This window comes from Nyctereutes procyonoides, unplaced genomic scaffold (genome assembly GCF_905146905.1).
Source record: "Nyctereutes procyonoides isolate TBG_1078 unplaced genomic scaffold, NYPRO_anot_genome, whole genome shotgun sequence".
In the NCBI taxonomy this organism is placed as follows: domain Eukaryota; kingdom Metazoa; phylum Chordata; class Mammalia; order Carnivora; family Canidae; genus Nyctereutes; species Nyctereutes procyonoides.
Genome location: NW_026575119.1, coordinates 3825444 through 3847450, shown reverse-complemented (window position 1 = coordinate 3847450; position 22007 = coordinate 3825444). Strand labels below are relative to the sequence as shown.

General features: G+C 35.1%; 1 protein-coding gene and 1 pseudogene across 2 annotated transcripts in view; both read right to left on the bottom strand.

Moving 5' to 3' along the window:
• The window catches only part of ODAD2 (outer dynein arm docking complex subunit 2), a 181727-nt gene that overhangs the window by 67329 nt on the left and 92391 nt on the right, over nt 1-22007 (bottom strand). The gene's annotated exons all lie outside the window — the stretch shown is intronic.
• On the bottom strand, nt 562-21854 carry LOC129515605 (serine/threonine-protein phosphatase PP1-gamma catalytic subunit-like; annotated as a pseudogene).

Genomic DNA, 22007 nt, shown 5'->3' with positions numbered 1-22007 from the left:
ATAACTATAAAAAATATTTTGTACATGATAAGACAATGAGAGAAAAAAAGCAATCCCTTTGAAACAAAATTAAATATATATATATATTTACTGTGGTTTGTAGAAACAGTATGCACTTCATGACAAAAACATGTACAGATTGAGCACCCTATGGCTCTCTATATCCTAAAGAAAATGAGCATTTACATTATTCATGGGTTGAAATGAATTTTAAAAAGATCAATTGTACACTTACCCCTTAGGATAAACTGTTCTGGGTTGTACAACTTTAACACCATCATTAAAGTTGTTTGCAAAAGGAATACAGAATTTAAAAAACAAATTTTTTTTTCTTGGGAGTGGAGAGTCTTTCATTTGCTGTTATAACCAGCAAATACCATTCATTAACTCAAAAAATGGAAGAGGGGGCCCCCTAAACACACTATTTGAGCAAGCTGAGCAATATACATTACAGTTTTAAAAATGAAAGTTATATGCTCTATGTTACAAGTCCCAACTAGGCAGTGTCAGAATGCCATCTATTTCTTTTTTTTTTTTTTTTTATGACATCTATTTCTTTGCTTACTTTGTGATCATACCCCTTGGAGGTGTTATAGGTCATGTGGCATTTGGCTTCTTTTTCTCTGCAGGCTTTAAAATCTGAAAAGAACCCATTAGAGTCTCGACCACATTCATCATGGCACCTGCACTGTCAAAGTCTCCACAATAATTGGGTGCAGAAAACAGAGTGACCAACTGCGTCTTTGCAAGAAATTCATATACATCTTCAACCACCTGATGGGCTCTACATATAAGATCCAAATCATGCTTATGGAGAAATTTTGCCACCACTTCTGCACCAAATGTGAAGGACACTCCTCTGTCATTTTCATCTCAGCCTAAGACATCTTTATGGGGGTCAGACCACAAAAGATTACAAAGAAGACCCTGATCTGGTACATCAGTTGGTCACGTAATTTGCCGAATCTGCTCCATAGATCAAAGATCTGGTGATAAACCTCTGTGACAGCAGAATATCTTCTCATCCACGATGGCTGCTATCGGTAAACAGTTAAAGTAGTATTCATCATAAAATCCATACTATTGATGCTGGCACACTCATGTTTTCCTCTGAGAAGAAAAAAATTCTCAAGATATTTGATTTTGTAAGCCAGTAAGGGGCAGGTAGTCTCCGATGACTGCTTCCCCTGTCCCCAAGGCACAGGCCGTTGCTTTCTGGTGGGAAAGTTGAAGCAAATCATAGTCTTGTCCGTGGATATCACCACTGTTGTGAGTGGCGGTTCAAGGCCTAGTAGGATAGGCTGACTGAGAAGGATCTCTCGGAACTTTACGCACAGTCCTCGGATTTTATTCTCCTGTAGCTGGACATTCTTACCAGGCTTGGACCCTCTCACTTCCTGCAGCCATTGGATGATGCTGTTGACGTTGAGTTTATCCCCCCCAACCGCCCCGCTCCCTGCTTCCTCCTTCTCTCCCCACTGGAACCATGAGAAGCAATATTAGATATATTTACAACTTCTTCCCACTTGTACTCAATAACACACAGTTGTCAAGCAACTTCAGGTTAAAATCCAGTCAGATGCCTCTGAACAGTGAGTTGCATGGACCACACTAAGAATGACACTTGAAACCATAATCTTGACAGGAAAAAAAAAAGTTTAACTACATAAAATACTATTTAAAAAAACCAAGAGTCTCTCATTTATGGAGAGACCGTTTTCAAAAGGTTTACTTGTTTGGTCTATTACATCACATTTTTCTGTAAATATGTGGTTAATATCTCAGTTTGATAGATAAGAGTCTATTTAACTCATAACCAACCTGAAAAATAACATACTAACGGCAACTAATCTTCATTTTCATGAATGGTCTTCTAATATTTGAAGCCAGATATCTTGTCTACCTTATCTTCTGTGATGTGTACCTTTAATTTTCACATGAAATGACTTTCATGGGTCTCCTCTCTCTCTTTTATCAAAGTTTCTCTTAAAACATACCCAGCGTTTAACACAACATGGTCAGATGTGGTCTGACTAGAGGAGAGTGCATTGGAATTCCTATCTTCCATGAAATAGATACAGTATTTCTGCTAGTGTGGCCAATCACACCTACTATTTCAGCAGTTACATTGCCCTATTTGTTCACATTAAGCTTTGTCAGCCAAAATCCCTGTATCATTTCTAAGTGAATTATTATACAGCCAGTACTCCCACATCCTGCATTTATGGGATTTCCAGCTTCCTTTTATTGCATAAAATGGACTGAGCAATTTTCATATAAAAGAGAGAAGCTTTTAGATGTAAATTTCACTTTGTAAAAGTGTATTTCTATGTAAAACTTAGAAAAACCAAGCGAACCATCTGGATATTTTGAGGTAAGTAATTTATCTAAGCATTCTTATGTTAAAAAAAATTCCTTAGGAGAGGTAGAAAAAAATAGTTTTTGAGGCAGTAGTTCTTAAACTGTGTTTCACATTAGAATTCCAAGGGGGAATTTTTAACTTTCTCTAAGCTCAAGCTGGACCTCATACCAATTAAATCTAAGTGTATGGTGGTGGGAGTCAGCAACCATACATATCTCTAGATGACTCCAATATATACCAAAGTTTGAAAACTACTGGTTTAAGAGTGTAAGTCGTATAATGAGAACACATGGGGGGCACATCTAAGTTTCATCACTATTAGTTATAAAGCCTTGAGCAAGTTACATAACTTCACTTCAGTTTCATCATCTATGAAATGGAGCTAGTATTTACCTCCTGAAGGTTGTTAAAAGTATACATATAAAGCATATAACAAGGTGCCTGGCATATGATAATAGCTGTTACTAGTGTTATTTTTCTAATATTTTGAGAATGTATATGTTACCGATAGTTGGCACAACAAAATACCAACTTAAGGAATAAGCACTTGAAATTTATTTTATTCCACATGTCATTCACCCTTATGAATATATTCAATATATATAACTCAAGTAGCAACATTTTTACTACATGTCAGTCCTGTTTTAAGAGCCAAATGGGAATGAGTTGTCAAAAAAATATGTCCTTGAGTATAATTAGATAATAAATTTGTTTATTTTATTAAAATCACTTTCATTCATGTGTTCATTCATTTGGCAAATTAGGAGCCTCATAAATTTTAAGATACTATTTTATGTTGTGGAATTCAAAATAAATAATTTGGTTTCAGGGCAGCCCGGGTGGCTCAGCGGTTTTGGTTCAGCCCAGGGCATGATCTTGGAGACCCGGCATGGTGTCCCATGTCGGGCTCCTTGTATGGAGCCTGCTTCTCCCTCTGCCTGTGTCTCTGCCTCTCTCTTTCTCTCTCTCTGTGTCTCTCATGAATTAATAAATAAAATCTAAAAAATAAAAATAATAATTTGGTTTCATATTATAATCATCTGGAGTGATTTTTTTTAAGATTTATTTATTTTAGAAAAAGAGGGAAAGAGAGCATACACATGTGGTGGAAGAAGTGGGGGGCAGAGAGAGAGAGAGAATCTCAAGCAGACTCCCTGCTGAGCATGGAGCCTGATCCCAGAACTCTGAGAATCATGACTTGAGCTGAAATCTAGAGTCAGACACTTAACTGAGTCACCCAGGTGCCCCCTGGAGTCATTTTTTTTTTTTTTTAGAAATATGAATGCCTAGGCCATAGTCTCAATACATAGAATGGGGATGGGGCTCTTGTATGAGAATATATTTTTTAAAACTCTGAAGGTAATGTGCATCTAGAATAGAGAATGACTGATGTGCACAATTCAGACTGTGTTGCTATTACAAAGTCAGTACATGGATGATGATCTGAAATGCCCACATTTAGTTTAAGAATAGATAAGGGAGGGATCCCTGGGTGACGCAGCGGTTTGGCGCCTGCCTTTGGCCCAGGGCGCGATCCTGGAGACCCGGGATCGAATCCCACGTCGGGCTCCCGGTGCATGGAGCCTGCTTCTCCCTTTGCCTGTGTCTCTGCCTCTCTCTCTCTCTGTGTGTGTGACTATCATAAATAAAATAATAATAATAATAAAAAAAGAATAGATGAGGGAGGGCGCTTCTGGAATCTTCTATAAGAGTGAGAACAGTAGCAAAAATCGGCAAAAGTAATTTCTTTAGAACTCTAGAGTATAATGAAAAGTTCATGCTGAATTAGCATGTTTATGCAAGAAAAATGGCTTGATCTCAGTAAGAACAATAAGTTTTGTGGCATTTAAAAACTTTCCCTATTCCCACCTCCCTCTCCCCAGCTTGATAGTAGCTAGAAACTATGTTATCTGAGAATACCTATAGCCTAGCAGCCATAGGAGGAGAAGAATGTGTTTGGAGCTCCACCTAAAGCTCTATCCCAACAGAACACTTGTGATTTGACTTTAATGGCAAGTTCTAAGAAAAGCTCCAAAGCTTTGTCTTTACCTCAGGGCTTATTCATTAAGGAAAGCCCTATTCTCAAGGCGTGTCATAAAAACTATCAGTGGCAATTATTTAACATAAAACATGTTTGATATGGTAATATCAGTTCATCCGTTCGGACAAATGAGAGGCTGGCCCAAACATAATTAAAAAGGAAAATTTTAAGAATGGGATGTCCATAGAGGGCTTTGAAAAACTCCAACATTTTTGTAGGGATCTGAAATGCCACATATAAGTGAAGAGCATGTGTATGGTCAGAAAATACCTGAGATGGCCCTAAATGCTCACCTCTGGCTGACTTTGAGGCTCTACACAAGCAGAAATGAAGGGTAAAGTTGCAAACTGTTGGAGTGTTCAATGTGTGCCATAAAGTATACACAGAACACCTCATCAAAGGATGAGAAACCTACTGGTGAAAAGAATTTAAGGAAATTTCTGTCAACTCATTTGCTGACCAGTGAGGTAACTGAGCAGAAATCTCAGTGGCCATACTGACAAAGAATACAGACATTATAGAATTAGTACAAGAAAGTAACTAACAAAGAAACAAAAGCAAAAACAAAAACAGCAACACATAGCAAAAATACAACCCCTGAGAAGGAGGAAATCTGATTTCCAGAGTTTCTACATTATATAATTTAAAATACTAAGTTTCTTTCCAAAAAAAATTATGAGACATACAAAGAAAGGGGAATGTTTACCACAAAATATAACCAAAGAAAGAAATCAGTCAATAAAACTGGACCCTAAGGAAGCCTGTACCATCTTGGATTTAATAAAGACTTTAAATCAGCTATTAAAAATAAGTTCCAGGAACTAAAGTAAACCATGCCTAAACAACTAAAGTTTGAGACCGTATCTCAGGAAGTAGAGAATATTAATAAAGGGATTGAAATTACATATAAAAAAGAATCATTAGAGGGCAGCCCAGGTGGCTCACCGGTTTAGCGCCGCCTTCAGCCCAGGTGTGATCCTGGAGACCTGGGATCAAGTCCCACATCGGGCTCCCTGCATGGAGCCTGTTTCTCCCTCTGCCTCTCTCTCTCTCTCTCTCTCTCTCTCATGAATAAATAAATACACTCTTTAAAAAAAAAGAATCATTAGCGATTCTTCAGTTGAAAAGTACAGTAATTGAATTGGAATTCACTTCATGGGACCAATAGCAGATTTCAGCATGCAAAAGAGAGACTCAATGAACTTGATTTATTGAGACCCAATGAATCTGATAGGCCAATCAGACTATCCAGTCTTCAGAAACAAAAGAAAATGAAGAAAAATGAACACATCATCAGAGATCTATAAAACAGCATCAAGCATACCATTCTACATATATGGGAGTTTTGGAAGAAGAGGAGAGGCACGAGGGGCTAAAAGAATATTTGAAGAAATAATGGCAATCGCTTCTCGAATCTGATGAAAAACTTTAACCTATATATTCATGGATCTTAATGAATTCCAAGTAGGATAAACTAAGATATAAACACCTAGACACGTCATAGTCAAATGGTGAAAGATAGAGAATCTTGAAAGTTGCAAATTGTACTTGAAAACTATGCATGACTCATCATTTGAAAGGAAACCTCATTAATAGTAACAGCTGACTTCTCATCAGAAAGCATGGAGACACTATCAAGATGGGGGACTCAGAAGTTCCAGACACTAGCCACCCATGGAAACATTAAATAAACAACCACAGACTAACTAATATAAACTGTATAGGAGCTCTGGAAACCAGTTCAGAGATCTATAGCAAAGAAGTAAGAAAAAGTCACAATAAAAACTTCAGGAAATTTCCTGGCATTTTTTTCTTTCTCTTGTCCCACCCTCTTCCAGGCAATGACACAGGAGGAAGCAGATCAACTCCCAGTTCCTTACCTTGGAAATTATCTGCAACACTCTGGTCTGCCTATGAGCTACCTCAGAGAGACTGGTTTCTATCTCACCTCACTCAGAGCTCAGATAGGAAATTGTGGCAGAGTTTGGACCTGAGGTAGCAAAAACTATGGAAGGCAGTGGCAGGCATTGTGGTGTGGGGGACTTTAGATTCACAGATACCTGGGGGCAAGAGATTACAAATAGAGGAATATAATAAAACATCTATGCCCCCAAAGAGAAGCTGGAGTGAGACTCTTTGATAAATTAAGATATTTAAACACAGCCATAATCACAGGGAAGTTTTTAAAAAGTATACACACAGGCCCAGATAGAACACATGCCCAGAAAAGACCTCTAAAGACCTTATAGCTTCACCCTGGGCTGATTCCAATAGAAATGACAGGATCTTGTTAACTGACTTTCCACTTTTCCAATGTGGAAAAACTAGGAAAGGTGGCTATATTTTCATATGCCCACTTAAAAGATCACAACACATACCAAGAAACAAGGCAACAAAGCTCATTCGAAGGAACAAAATATATCCTCAGAAACCATCCCCGAAGGAACAAATGTATCAGAATTATCAGGAAGACTTTAAAACCATTGTCCTAAGTATCCCAAAGCTAAAGGAAAACACAAAGAATTAAAGGAAATAAGGAAAAATGACATACGAACAAAATGAGAATATGAACAAAGAGATATAATAATAATAATAATAAAAGGAACCAAATAGAAATTCTGGAACTGAAAAGTACAATAGCTAAATTGAAAATTTCACTAGAGATAAAAAAGAGACTCAACCAGGCAAAATAAAGAATCAGTGAACTTGAAGATAGGTCATTTGAAATTACTGATTCTAAGCAGCAAAGGGGAGAGAGAGAGCAAGAGAGAGAGATCAATATAGGCATTATGAGAGTCACAGTAGAAAAAAAGAGAGAAAGGGAGAGATTATTTCCAAACATTTAGTCTAGGAACATTGAAAAACTCACAGCTCATATCATGATCAATGATGGAAAGATTGAACATTGTCCAAGACTAAATATTTTAGGCCACAAACAGGACTAAATGTCCAGACTAAAGATTTTAGGCCACAATACCAGTCTAAATTTTTTTCAAAGACTGGAATCATACAAAGTGTCTTTTCCAAACACAATAATTGAATGAAAACAGAAATAAACACCTGAAGGAAAACTGGAAAATTCACAAATATGTGGAAATTAAATAACACACTTTTAAATAACCAATGGGTTAAAGAAGAAACCCCATCTATTTCCTAGAGGGAAAAAAATAGAAAAACAATAGAGAATATAAATGAAACCAAGAGTTGGCTATTGAAAAAGATCAGTAAAATTGGCCAATTGTTAGCTAGATTGACCAAGAAAAAAAAGAGATAAGACTCCAGTAATTTAGATCAGAAATAAAAGAAGGGACATAACAACCAATTCTAAAGAAATAAAAAAGATCAAAAAAGAATATTATGCATGGTTGTATGCAAACAAGTTGAATAACTTAGATGACATGAACAAATTTCTAGAAACACATAATCTAATAAGACTGGATTATGAAGAAATAGAAAATCAATATATCTATAATTAGGGAATTGAAACAGCAATCAAAAAGCTCATGACAAGTTAAAGCCCAGGACTAGATGGTGTTACTGGTGAATTTCACCAAACATTTAAAGAAGAATTAACAATAATCTTCCTGAAACTCTTCCAAAGAATTAAAGAGCTAATATTCTCAACCTCAGTTTATGATTCTGATACCACAGCTAGACAGACACTATACAAAAAGAAAACCATAGACCAGTACTGTTTGTGAATATTGATGCTAAATTCTTGACAAAGTGCTGGCAAGCCAAATTCAACAGAATTATACACCATGACAAAATGGGATTTACTCCTAGAATGTATGGATGGTTCAACATAAGAAAATCAGTAAGTGTAATATACCACATTAAGAGAATGAAAGTAAAAATCCATAAGAACATGTCAATTCCTGCACAGGAAGCATTTAAACAAAATCAAATACCCTTAATGATTTTTTTTTAAGTCAACAAACTAGGAATAGAAGGAAATTATTTCAACATAAAGAAAGCCAGATAGGAAAAACTCACAGCTCATATCATGATCAATGATGAAAAGACTGAAAAATTTCCCTCCAAGGTCAAGAGCAACACAAGTATGCCTGTTTTTATCACTTCTATTTGACATAGTACTTAGGAAGTCCAATTCAAAAGAAAAAGAAATTTTATTTTTTTTAAAGATTTATTTATTTGAGAGAAAGAGAGTAAGAGAGAGTGTGTGAGTGAGGAAGGGGCAGAGAAAGGGAGAGAATCTCTAGTAGACTGCATGCTGAACATAGAGCCTCACAAGGGGTTTAATCTCATCCTCCTGAGATCATGACCTGAGCCAAAACCAAGTCGTTTAACCAATGTACCACACAGGCACCCCAAGAAAAAGAAATTTTAAGATCTAAATTGGAAAGGAAGAAAAAAATAATCTCTATTCACAAATGACATGATCCTATATGTAGAAAGCCCTAAATTCTGTAATAAACTGGTAGAACTAGTAACTGAATTCAGCAACACTGTAGGTTACAAAATCAATATGCAAAAATTAGTTGTGTTTGCACTGTACATTAACAATGAACAACGTGAAATGGAAATTGAGAAAACAGTGCCAATTAGAATAGCATCTAAAAGAATAAAATACTTAGGAATGAATTTTTAGCTTTGTACACTGGAAACTATAAAAGATTGGTAAAGAAATTAGACACAAATAAATGGAAAGATATCTTGTGTTCATAGATTGAAAGATTTAATATTGTTAAGATGGCAGTGCTACCCGTAGTGATCTACAGATTCAATGTAATGACTATCAACATCCCAATACTTTTTCTTGCCAAAATAAATTAATTCATCCTAAAATCTATATGGAATCTCAAGAGACCCTGAACTGCCAAAATGATCTTGAAAAAGAAAAAGTTGGACTCCTTAGACTTCCTGATTTCAAAACTTACAACAAAGCTATGGTAATTAAAAGAGTGTGGTACTGACATATGAACAAACATGTAGACCAAGGGAATAGGATAAGAAACTCAGATATAAACCCTTGGCTATGTGGTGGAATGATTTTTGACAAGGCTGCCAAGACCATTCAACGAGGAAAGGACAGTTCTTCAACAAATAGTGTTGTGAAAACTGGATTCCACATGCAAAAAGAATTAAGTTGGACCCTTACCTTTTCTATATTAAAAAAAATAATTTGGAATGGATTAAGGTCCTAATGTAAGACCTGAATTATAAAAACCTAGACGCACTGGGTGTTATTCTATATGTTGGCAAATTGAACACCAATAAAAAATAAATTAAAAAAAAAACCTAGAAGAAAATAATCCAATGAAGCTAAAGTTTGAGCAGGCTGAGTTTAGGTCTAGAAGTAGGATAATAAAAGTATTCCAGGCATGGGACCCAAATCCATTTCACTTCTTAAAAACAAGGGTACACAGGGCTTCCACATTCATGAAAAGAGGCAGGAAAACACTACTAACTACTGTGTATGGCTACTTCTTGTGTAAATATGTGTGTCTAGAGAAACAGAGTGGTGTAACTTTGTGACTAGGAACATCAGTGAGATGTCTGTTGGAGGAGAGTGGGGATGGGCTAGATGGGTGATGGGTATTAAAGAGGGCACATGTTGTGATGAGCACTGGGTGTTGTATGTAAGTGATGCACCACTGAATTCTACTCTAGAAACCAATACTACACTACATGTTAACTAAAATTTAAATTAAAAAAAATAGGCTATACCTTTGGTTGTAACTTTCCGTTCTGTATATTACACTTCTGTCAATTCCATCCCCTCCTACACTAGCAACCTACACGGCAGCCCTTTTTGGAGGTAGGATCTGAGAAGTACATGGTAGGGGAGAGCAGCCCCAGAGCAGGGGAGGAATCTAGGTGAAAGCTACAGATTTGACCTTAGACGGGGTGAACCTTCCAGCTGCAGTCTGAAGATAAGCCGTTAAACACCCTCACTATTGTTTTGGTCCTTCATGAATCCACCACTTGAAAATGTGGCATACGGAAAAAAAATATTTGTAAGACAATTCACTTTAATCTTTTAGGATTTGGGGAACTGGGGGCCAGATGAGTATACTTCAAACTGTTTGGTGACTTTAAAATGAGAGCAGACCCCAAATAGGCAGGCAGAACACAAACATGGATCCCATTTTAAGGAGCTTTCAGATTTAAAACAAAACGAAACTGTGTAGCCTGTTAGGCACACCATTGGACCCCTATACATTTGACAGTCCAAACATGACCAAATCAAAGCTCATAAACCATGTTTATGGCAGTAGTCTTAGTATGAAACTACACCACTACACATGCCTTCTCCAGCTTCTCTTTGGCTTCCTGATTGGGCATGGGTCATTGGACAGCTGAAGGTAAATAGTGTGATGTCAGAATCCTGTGCTGTTTGATCAGCTGTGTTCCGTCACACCTGCAGTCAGGAAGCTGGCCTCATCCACACTCAGTGCTTGACATTCCTGGCTAAAATTGCCTAAAGGTGTATTCCAACCTCACAGAAAGTAACTTTTTCTCTTCCCTTTTGGGGAATCATTCACAAATGTCTCTGATAAGCTATTCTGTTTGGAGGAGCTCCTTAGGCCACTGGGTTTGAAATTACTAGCGATTATTTTCCTCTAAGATCAAAATTCAGAACCAGACATTATTTTCTAAACAGCTAGCAAAATTAAGTTTAGGGAAGTGACAAAGCCAAATGATCTCATGGATATATTACTTATTTGGAGTATTCTTCCTAATTCTACAAGTGGGTTACAATACATGCAGAGTAGTTATTCTAAAAATGAGAATACCTGTTTCCTATCTAATTAAAAAATGATGGTTATAATATAACACTTTAATATAAATTAGCCTGATAAAAAGGCAAATGAACATATCTGAACTTCCACTTTTTCTTATTAAAAACTTTTTAAAAATTAATGAAAAGAAACAGAATTAAGAAAATCAAACACTATCTTGCCAAAGTGTGGAAGGAGCCTCGGTGTCCATCGAAAGATGAATGGATAAAGAAGCTGTGGTCTGTGTATACAATGGAATATTACTCAGCCATTAGAAACGACAAATACCCACCAACTGGTAAGGTAAATACTTCGATGTGGATGGAATTGGAGGGTATTATGCCGAATGAAGTAAGTCAATCAGAGAAGGACAAACATTATATGGTTTCACTCATTCGGGGAATATAAAAAATAGTGAAAGGGATTATAGGAGAAAGGAGAGAAAAAGAGTGGGAAATATCTGTGAGGGTGACAAAACATGAGAGACTCCTAACTCTGGGAAACGAACAAGGGGTGGTGGAAGGGGAGGTAGGCAGGGGGTTGGGGTGACTGGGTGATGGGCACTGAGGAGGGCATTTGGCGGGATGAGCACTGGGTATTATACTATTTGTTGGCAAATCAAACTGCAATAAAAATATACAAAAAAAGAAATAACATTAAAATGCAACGATGTTTTAAGAAAGAAAATGGTTCTCATAAATGTTGGTGAAAGACAAGAAAATAATTAGAAGCAGTGTACCAATTATATATTCTTTATATGAGTTTCTGTATCACAAATTTGAGTTGACGCTCTGCAGCAGAGTTTTGCTTCTTAAGAACAAAGAATTTAATACATGGATTTTTGCCAGACCCAGCTGTTGCATCACAAGTTTGTAATACTGAACACCTGTTCAACCACTGTTTTTCTCCCAAAAATGTGTTTGATCATGCAGCTTGAAAGGAATAGCTTTTCACTTCTATTTACAAACCTCTCAGACTTTTTACACAGTACTTTAATTGTCTGCAACCGTACCTAGGGCTCATGAAATTTACTAAATAACATCACTATAGAGGTCATGAGGATCTCTATCCTTTTCAGCAAGCTTAATCAGAAAAAAACCAAGAAATTTTCCTTAAGCCTAACATAGACAAAAAACTCTCACCTTACAATGGTACGCTGTTAAATAAAATGACTTAGAAAAATATGCAGTGAATTTTTTGTGGTTATTTCAGTTCAGCTTTCTGTTCTTCAGTCTATCAAGAACTGATGAACAATGCTTATTTTCTGTCTTGGATATTCTTCCAAGTTTTATATATGACATAAAACAGGTTTGTATTTCACATTCTGATTTTCCGGTCATATAAAGAAGAAACAAAGAATTATTAAGCTTGCAAAACATACCTCTTCCATGTACCATATTTTCTTTACCACTGAGAAGCTATCAAAAACTATTACCAACTTTCTCAAAAATGAAGGAAAATGTTATGTTTTCTAATTGAGGTCTAGTGGTGCGAGTGTCAATCCTCCTTACTATAAAGATGTCACATTCCATTTGTTTTATGTCTCTAACAACTATAATGCAGCTGCTGTACAAAATCAGATTATGAATCTTTATTTGTCTCAAGGATCCCCCAAGTCAGTACCTTAGTACTTTGCTGCCTAGCTCATTCACTGATATGTCGCTTTAAATATTCCTTTGCAAGAAAAGATGCAATGCATTCACTAGAACTGATTTTCACATCTCATTTCCTTTACAGGTCTGAAAATGTGTTCTAATACACCTGGTGTTAAAAATATAAAAAGTGGATAACATCTGTTTTGAACAGTTGACATTTCACCATATCCAGTCCACATGGACTCAAACATAGTGTGCTTAGGCTTCATGATGCCTGACAGACGTGGTAGGGACCACGTAGCATAAGCTGTGTGAAGGCTTGGCTTATGCTTTCTTCCCATTTATGTTGCTCTTAGCTATATTTGACAACAGCTGATTTCTGCAGCATTTCTGTCAGTGTTCTTAATCCAGACAAAGAAATTCTTTATTTCAAAATGGTGCTAAATCCTATCATTCATAAGTTAATAAGCCTAAATAACTTGCAAAGCATCTTATGTGGAAATTCTTTCTTAGAAAATAAAACACAATCTTTCCTAGAAAGTTGAGTCATTAACTTACCTGAATGGGCGTGGGGTGGGGAGGAGGAGGGAAGAACAGACCAAAGTATCTGGCAAGATCTCTTCTAGTTCCTTAATTTTACTGCAAGCTGGAAGCCCTGCATAGTCAGAAAATGTTTCCTGCCTCTACTCTCCTTCAGAATTTATAATCTCATTAGAAAACTATTTTAATTCAAGTAAAAACAACAGAATATCCAAACTGTTACTTGAACATGCTAAATTGAGGGCACCTGGGTGGCTCAGTGGTTGAGCACCTGCGTTTGGCTCAGGTCATGATCCCAGGGTCCTGGGATGGAATCCCACATCAGGCTCCCCACAGGGGGCCTGCTTCTCCCTCTACCTATGTCTCTGCCTCTCTGTGTGTCTCTCATGAATAAATAAACAAAATATAAGAAAAAAGAAAATGCTAAATTGAATATAATTGAGTAGGATAAATTTTGGATGGTGATGATCAATAAAACATGAGACCCCAGAAGAGTTCCAGTACACATAACCTGTCTCCATGCATACAGACATTTACAAGTATCTTTGTCCATATTATTTCAGCTAATCCAAAAGGCAGTTGATTGTAAAATGTGCAATTATTTTACATACCACCAAGGAAAATATTGCCCTTTAACCTATGATGCAATGTCAATTATAAAACATTTCCCTGAGCTACTATATTTGTATCTCTACCATTAGGTCAAAGGTAACTTTACTTTCTCGAAGTGAAAGAACATTCTAGAAAGTCTCAACTATTTTGTTTGACCTCATTCTGTATTTTAACACTGGAAACAACTGCATAAATGTTACGCATTTATGTTAAGATTATTTTAAAAAGGCATACAAAATGTAATGTGTACCTACAGACGGTTTGGCAAACAGTGCTAAATGATGTTGCTGAATTAATGAAGTTATCTGATTTGCCCAGAGATTAAATGAAATCATTGCTGACTTCTAATATAATATTAGTTATATTAATATAATATGATTTCAACTTCTATTTTATTGTATTCGTGTATTGTCACAAAACTCTTTAAGGCAAAATGAAAATTTAAATGTAAGTGCTTAAGAAGTATAAATCCAGGCCATTTACTAATTATTAATACTACAACATGTTCCTCTCAGGCATCGTTATATATTTGAGAGCTATCTTTCACACTTACTTAAAGCCAATGGAAGTGATGGAAGATGCTGTATCTCCTTAGGTATAATACGTGGATGAAATAGGAATAAAAAATTATTCATCCATCAAGTTACTATGTCCTAGGTTGAAAATGGAATCAAAACCATAACCAAATCTTTTCTATTCCTGATTTGTGATTAATTTTTGGTAAAAGAATTGAAAAAACAAAGAGCCCAACAATTCATGGATTTGAATTATTAATTAGGTTTAGTGTGAAAAAGGATTACTCAATAAACTATAAAAACATTGTTGAAAGCTTACTAAAATAAATACAGCAAGACCCAAATGTCTTTGTGTGGTTTACACTGTAATTACTTCAGAGTATAAATGGTTCAAAATTTGAAAATTCAATTATATGCATTTCATTTTCAATTAATTTTGTGAATTTTGAAAAGCATGTGGTTTTTTTCTTTTTAAATTTTAGTTTTTTAGTCTCTCATTGAAGATGGCAAATACTGTTGGAAACAAAACACTGAAGGTAAAATTTTAAAGTTTCCCAAATTGAACAAGTGTCAAAGAGAGTTAAATAATGACAATTCTAAATGATTTTTAAAGCTTCTTTTTTTTAAACATACTCTGTCATTTAGAGCAGTTTTTGGTTGATGGCAAAACTGAGCAGAAGGTACTGAGGTTTCCCATAATGTCTGATCCCGCACATGCACAGCCCCCCACATTATCAACACAGTGGTACCCCATTGTATGACAAATCGAAGATTTGAAATATTTGAAATATTCTCTCAAAGTAGCACACTAAATGATATTTTTTTAAGCTTGTAGCATTTACATTTTTGAGGTTCTCAAAGCTTAATAGAGCCCTAAGACTTTAAGAAATCCCATATTTTCTGGAGCAATAGGGCTTTTCTTCACAAAGGAACTGTCCAGAAAAAGCTTCAAAATGAAAAGAAAACTGTAGAAACTTGTTTGTTGATGTGGGTGGCAGCTGTTTTGTGGTAGAACCATAGCACAGGATATGGGGTTAGAACTGGGTCATATCATAGGCTCAGTTACCATTCTAGTTATGTGATCTTGAGCAAGTGTTTAAATAATCTGACAACTTACTTTCCTCAGAAGCAAAAATGATTGTGCAGTTAATTGAGATGCTATATGCAAAAAGCTATAGGTTACATACATAAAATTAATTATGGTGAAAACAGTAAAATGACAATCTAGTGTGAAAAGAGATAAGTACCATGGAATCTGCTTTACAACACAAATCTGGATGAAGAGTTGAGAGAGTCCTAGAGGGACACATATCTGGGAATGACCATGTTAACTAAAGAAGAAAATCTCTGGCCAAATTAATATGTGGGACCACACTTCCTCTTTTTTTGGTTATCATCTGCTTATTTTTTTATCATTTTAAGTTTTTATTTAAATTCCAGTTTGTTGACACAGTGTAATATTAGTTTCAAAACACAGTGATATTAGGTACTTCCATACAACACCAAGTGTTCATCATAGCAAGTGTATTCCTTAATCCCCATCGTATCATTTTATTTATTTTTTTCATCATGGTAAGTATATTCTTTAATCTTCATCCTCTATTTCCTCTATCCTCTCCACCCATTTCCCTTCTGGTAGCTATCAGTTTGTATTCTATAGTTAAGAATCTGTTTCTTAGTCTGTCTCGGTCTCTCTTTTTTCTCACTTATTGCTTAAATTCCACATATGAGTAAAATCATATGGTATTTGCCTTTCTCTGACTGACTTATTTCACTTAGCATGATACTCTCTAGCTCCATACATGTTATTACAAATGGCAAGGTTTTATTCTTTTTCATGGCTGAGTAATAGTCCAGTGCATATATGTGTGTGTGTGTGTGTGTACCACATCTTCTTTATCCACTCATCAATGGATACTTGGGCTATTTCTAATAGTTTAGCTATTGTAAATAATTCTGCTATAAACATAGGGGTGCATATATCCCTTTGAATTAGTGTTTTTGTATTTTTTGGATAAATATCAGTATTGTAATTACTGGATTATAAAGGAGTTGTATTTTTAATTTTTTGAGGAAAAATATTTTCCAGTTTTACACAGTGGCTGCAGTTTGCATTCCCAACAACAGTGTAAGAGGGTTCCTTTTTCTTCACATCCTGACCAATACCTGTTGTTTCTTGTGCTTTTAATGTTAGCCATCCAACAGGTATGAGATTATATCTTATTGTAGTTTTGGTTTGCATTTCCCTGATGATAAGTAATATGGAGCATCTTTCCATATGTCTATTGGTCATCTGTGTCTTGGAAAAATGTCCATGTCTTCTGTCCATTTTTAAACTGGATTACTGTTTTGGGGGGTATTGAGTTGTATCAATTTTTTATACATTTTGGATACTAAACCTTTATAAGATATATAATTTGCAAATATCTGCTCCCATTTAATAGATTGCCTTTTATTTTTGTTGATTTTTCCTTTGCTGTGCAGAAAATTTTTATTTTGATATAGTCCCAAAAGTTTATTTTTGTTTTTATTTCCCTTGCCTTAGGAGACATATCTAGAAAAATGTTGCTACAGCTGATGTCAGAGAGATTACTATGATTTTCTATCTCACATTTAGGTCTTTCATCCATTTTGAATTTGTTTTTGTATATGGTGTAAGAAAGTGGTCCAGTTTCATTCTTTTACATGTTTTTAGAATAGCTCAAATTAAAATTTTTGTTTCACTAACTTCATTCTCCTTTAACACTGGAAATTTAAATGCGTAAATAAATTATGAAATGGCCATAAAACAAAATACTATACAGCTAAGGAAACTAGACAGGGTATGGAAAGATATAGAGAGAATAAGAGAGGTATTCACAATTCATTGTTAAGGGAAAAACTCCAATCTAACTCTTAATCATGGCTATCCCCAAGTACTGAGATTACAGGTAATTTTTTTTCCTTTGCTTTTATTTTTAATTAAAAAAACATTTTTTATTTGTAGGAGAAAACTCATAAAACTCCTTGTTTTTATTTACTTTCTAAATTTTACATAGTGAGGCTATAACCTATGTTATGTAAAACTTCAGGTTTACAGCTCTTTGCAGGGGTGCCTTAAAAGACAACCCACCATTATTTGCATATCTTAGACTTGGGTTTTCCAAAACAACAGCCACTAGCTGCATATGGCTACTTAAATTTAATTTAAATAATTTAATTAACATAAAACTTAATATAATTAAAAATTCAATTCCTCATTCATACTAGTCATATTTCAAGGGCTCGATAGCCACAGGGGGCTTAATGGTTACCATATTTGAAGAGTACATTTCCATCATCACAGAAATTTCCATTAGATTGAGCTGTCTTAAACCATAGATTGGGATCTGTATACACAATAAGATACGATTTTTCAATATTATGAATGTGCTTTCTTCTTTTTGCATTTCTGAGCACATGACCTCTTTCATACTCTATCCCTGAGGTATCCGTCTACCTTGGGAAGATAAGTTTTGCTCTATAAAGATGAAGGAGAGAGACCACATAATACTCATTTACCTTCTCATCATGGAAAATAGGACTTTTAAAAAACACAAGAGCCTTGCAAATCCACCATCTTTGCCTGAAATCATGGTCTTCTCATGTTTTGTAAAGTTACCATTTCTTAGTTGTCAAAGTTAAAATACAAAAACAAAAACTCAAACTCTCTCTTGATCACCTCCGCACAGCCAATATCCAATCACACACCAATATCTGATTCTACTTTGCAATTCTTTCTTTTTTTTCTTTTTTTCTTTTTTTTAGAGAAAGAGTAGGGGAGAGGTAGAAGGAGATAGAGAGAGAATCTTAAGCAGGCTCCATGCCCAGCATGGTTGATCTCACAACTCTGAGACCATAACTTGAGCTGGAATCAAAAGATGCTCAACCACTTGAACCACCCAAGTGCCCCTGCAATTATTTCTGTACTGACTCTTCTCTTTGCCCACACTGCCACTGTGTCAGGTCAGATTCTAATTATTTTCACCTGAACCACTGCACAAGCCTAATTAATCAGCTACTCATATTTTCTAATTAACCAATCTGCTCACATCACATCCTTATTTAAAATTCTTCAAATGTTTGTGTTGCCTAAATGATAGTGCATACAGAGGAGTGTAGTTCTTGGTAAGAGTAGTGAACAAGCAGGGATGCCTGGGTGGCTTAGTGGTTGAGCATCTGCCTTCTGATCGGAGGGTGATCCCGGGGTTCTGGGATTGAGTCCCACAATGGGGTCCCTGCATGGAGTCTGCTTCTCCCTCTGCCTATGTCTCTTCCTTCTCTCTGTGTCTCTCATTAATAAATAAATGAATTTTTTTTAAAGAGTAGTGAACAAGCAGAGATCATGCATCTGCTCTTTCCTCAGGAGTGATAAGATGGGGGCTGAGGTTTCCTTGAGAAAAATTCAAAGACACTAAAGTGGTAGGAATAGATAATGCGCAGGGAAGATTCAATAGAAATGGAAAAGTAGGAGCTCTTTATGGAGGCTTGGATCCAATGTAGGACTTGGGGCCAGGGGCTAAAAGACAAGCATGATGGGTTGTGTTTAGTTTGAGTGTGGTTCAGTTTAGGTTGCTAGAATAGTCAGATATTCAGGACAGAAATCCTGGGCAGGAATGATGAAAATGAAAATACTGGTGTGTCTCTTACAGAATGTCTTATTACAGATAATAAGATAAATAGGCAAATTTGTAATTAAAATTCATGAGAATAAAGGACATAATTTACACATAACAGCACTATGTAGAACTGTTAATCTATATACAAAATGGTATCTCATCATAAAACAAAATTAAATTCTGTATTTAAGTTTATATTTTTGGTGATGATTGGGAATGAACCAGTATCCACAGCATCCTTCTCTGGGAAAAGTAAAGACTTTTAATATGTGTTTACCTGTTACTTTACACTACCTAATACATTTTTTGAATCATCTAGTAATTTAGATTCAGATTGCTACTGTGATAATATTATCTGCCTTTATTTTATTTTATGTCATTAATTTTATTTTTTTATTTTATTTTTTTAATAAATTAATTTTTATTGGTGTTCAATTTACCAACATACAGAATAACACCCAGTGTTCATCCTGTCAAGTGTCCCCCTCAGTGCCCGTCACCCATTTACCCCCACCCCCCGCCCTCCTCCCCCTCCACCACCCCTACTTTGTTTCCCAGAGTTAGGAGTCTTTATGTTCTGTGTCCCTTTCTGATATTTCCCACACATTTCTTCTCCCTTCCCTTATATTCCCTTTCACTATTATTCATATTCCCCAAAATGTCATTAATTTTAAATTCTTTCTTAGAAATTTTCTAAAATTTGAGAGACATATTATCAACAAAAATTTATATTTACCTATAAATTCCAGTGAGTTATTTGCTTATTATTGTTTCTATAACAAATGCTATTCTCTTTTTAAAGAATGTTTTGTTTTGCTGGAAAATATTCTAAAGTTGTTGGGGTTTTGTTCCAGAAAAGGTTTATGGGGAATAAGCTTCCTGAGTCTTGACATTTCTGAAAGAAAAATGTCTTTATTCTGTCCTTACTCTATACTCACTTGAATGCTAGTTTTTATAGGATATAGAATTCCAGGATAAAAATACTTTCCTCTAAAGACAGTGAAGGATTTGTTCCATTTTCTTTTACAATTTATTGTGAATGATGTTAAGTCTAATACTGGTGTGATCCTTGTTCTTATGTAATTTTTTCCCTTCCTCTAATTTTCTGGAAATGTCCAATCTGAATTTATGTCAAGGTATAGATAACTGTCTTTGTTCTTCCTGCTTGGCACTAAGTGGATCTTTTCAATCTGAAGACTAGAATCTTTAACTCTACACTTTACAGAATCTTCCCTCCATTTTTTAAATGATGATTTTTCTTTATTTCAATTGCTGTCTTTCCTTTTGCGTATTTTCTTGTGCTATATTTTCAAACTTTCCCCCATCACCAGTCTACTTTCTTTTTACTTTTACTTTGCATTCTTATTTACGAGGCTTTATCTTTCAGATAATTACTCCATCATATCTAGTATTTGTCTCTTCTATTAAATTTATTGTTTTGCCAAAACTATATATTTTTAAGATTTGTTTATGTATTTATTAGAGGGAGGAAAGGGCAGAGGGAGATGGAAAGGTAGGGAATCCTCAAGCAGATTCCCACTGAGCTTGGAACCTGACATGAGGCTTGATCCGAGGACTCTGAGATCATGACCTGAGCTGAAATCAAGAGCCAGATTGATTTCAACCAACTAAGCCACCCAGATGCCACACCAAATCTATATTTAATCTCCAAAAAGCCTTTGTTAATCTATGAACATATATTTTTTTAATATAACAGCCTTTTTGGGTATAGTATTCCCCTTGGGTCATTCTGAGGATATAAGTTTTTAAAATTTCATATTATATTCCTTATGTTATCTGTTTCCTCTGAAGTTAATTCTGCTTCTCAATACTGGCTTATCGATATCAAGGATATGTAGTGATATTTCCTTAGTGGACTCTTTCTTGATCCCTAAATGATCTCTAAATACTATCATTTAAGTTTTACATTTAAAAAATTTTTGTGGACCTTAAAGAATAGGAATTATGTTATATATCTACTTCTGAAACTTGGTATTTTTGCTCAATATATTTATAAGGTGTATTGATATTGATGAATACATTACTGAAATACATTTGTTTCTCACTACTGCATTGTATGATCATAGTATCATCCTGTTGTTCATTTTCATGTAGGTTGACACTTGAGGTGTTTTTATCTTTATGTTTTATTACACTTATTTTGCTCTTATAAAAAAATAGCTCATTGACCAGTCTGTAATAGATTCATCTATTATCAATACACATCACAATTCACTTTTTACAAAAGATTATTTCTAGTCACAAATATTTACAATGATATTTAGAGTCATGTTAAATTTATTATAGGAGTAAAATCCTTTAGATTTTTTTAAATCAAGCTGAAAAGAGATCTTTAAAGAAAATAATAAATTTACAAAAGAGGAGCTAAAAGACTTCCAGTTCAGCCTTTTTTTTGTCATGTAAAAATTTTATTTATGGATTTTATATCCAGTATTTTTTGAAAGCTAAGAAAAGTGGGATTCATGAAATAATTTTACTTTATTTTAATTATTTTAATTGATGCTAATCCTTGGTTCTTTGTATTTTACTTTTTCAAAGTAACAAAGAACTTAACGACCTTTCACTGTCATATTTCAAGCTATATAAATAAGATAGAAGTAATTTTATGTTTCTTAAAGTAGTAGGTATATACAGACAATTTTCTTATCACCCAAGAGATAAGAACAGTCAACTTTTCTTCCTCTTGACTTACCTGACATACCTCCAATTCACCTGACATATCCTGTTTCAATGTGCACCAGCCAGGTAGAACGTGGTAAGCGCTGCCACCTGAGCCTAGTTTCATTTGGCATTTAAAAACTAACCAGGAAAAGACATTGCTCAAAAATTATTTTGACACAAACATTCAGTACTCTTTTCTGCTAGATAAATCAGACCAAAAATAAGTCGAAAGCAGCTAGTGACCTGTGATGACAGTATTCAATATAATATTAGAGAT